The sequence below is a fragment of the Dermacentor variabilis genome, chromosome 2 (genome assembly GCF_050947875.1).
Source record: "Dermacentor variabilis isolate Ectoservices chromosome 2, ASM5094787v1, whole genome shotgun sequence".
Classification (NCBI taxonomy): Eukaryota; Metazoa; Arthropoda; class Arachnida; order Ixodida; family Ixodidae; genus Dermacentor; species Dermacentor variabilis.
In genome coordinates this window covers 207,021,864-207,023,157 of record NC_134569.1, presented here as the reverse complement: position 1 = coordinate 207,023,157, position 1,294 = coordinate 207,021,864, and the positions used below count along the sequence as shown (strand labels likewise).

Genomic DNA, 1,294 nt, shown 5'->3' with positions numbered 1-1,294 from the left:
AGAAAATCGAGCGTCGCAACCACTCGCGGTAACATGAGCCACCAAATGTGCGCCCTTATCCTCTTTTTTTTTAGTTTTTGCGCATGTTCCCTGAGTGCTCCAGAGGGGTTCTTTATGCAATACCCTTGCACCCTTGTGGGCAGCTGTACATTGGTCAAACTGAGCGTTGTGTGAATGACCGTTTAAGGGAACATGCGCAAAAACTAAAGAAAAAAGAGGATAAGGGCGCACATTTGGTGGCTCATGTTACCGCGTGTGGTTGGGACGCTCGATTTTCTGCGACAACTATTCTTGGCAGGAGCGGCAACGCGTCTTCCAGGCTCGCTCTTGAGGCCTTCTTTATCAAGACGAATAGAGATAGATGTGTGAGTGAGCCTTCCATCACTTTACTGGATGCCGAATTTAACTTCATGCGCGACCGCCTTTGATGTGCATGTACCGGCTTCACTTCTGCTTGGTAGGCGCATGCGTGACAAGAGGATATATATATTTATGCACCATCCTTCCTTCCATTAAACAGTTGTGAGTAGCGCTTGTCCTTGTCTGTCTTCCTTGTGTCCGTGGTTTTATTTGCGCTAAGCTACCTCTTCAAATATGGACGACCAACTAGCCCAACAGTCAACTCTTCTACAATAATATCACGTTCTCGTGACACCTGCGTCAGAAAGGACGTTCCACGTCCGCCGCCAAGGTCTGCGGGTGGTGGCGCTGGCTAACACTCCCAGGGTTCTACAAGGAAACATAAATACCCAAGAAAGTGGACGAGGAAAATCCGCCGCGGTAGCTCAATTGGTAAAGCATCGCACGCCAAATGCGAAGGTTGTGGGATCGTTCTCCACCTGCGGCAAGTTGATTTTTCATCCACTCTCATTTCCAATAATTTATCGTTTCTTTATCTTATTTATTAAGAACAAGTGATTTCTCCTACGGTGCCCTGAGTGTCAGTGTTCTTTGGCTTCTTATGATATGACTAATAAAAATAGGACCCCTCGGTTAACCTTCTTTCTTCTCGTTTATGGTCCCTAAGAAGCTATGTTAACTGGAAACGTTGGGATTGTTTATTGGTTCGCTAGAAATAACAAAGTGTTGAGAAGCAGCCCTGAAACGAGCCCTAATGAACGGTTCAATATGGTAGGGCGGATGAGGGTACTTGGAATAAAAAAAAACAGATAGGACGGCTTTGCGAGTCGTTAAATTTTCGTGTCGTCTCGGGCAGCAATAGCAGAGAATATTCGATTCGCATTCGAAATATTGAATGTTTCCCACAACACTAATTTATAGTGGTCCTGGTTTT

The 1,294-nt window shown here is 45.6% G+C and overlaps 1 non-coding gene across 1 annotated transcript; it reads left to right on the top strand.

Moving 5' to 3' along the window:
* Positions 1 to 774: 774 nt before the first annotated feature.
* On the top strand, positions 775 to 847 carry TRNAW-CCA (transfer RNA tryptophan (anticodon CCA)). The gene has a single exon. It is a non-coding gene; the product is annotated as a tRNA-Trp (tRNA).
* Positions 848 to 1,294: the final 447 nt, after the last annotated feature.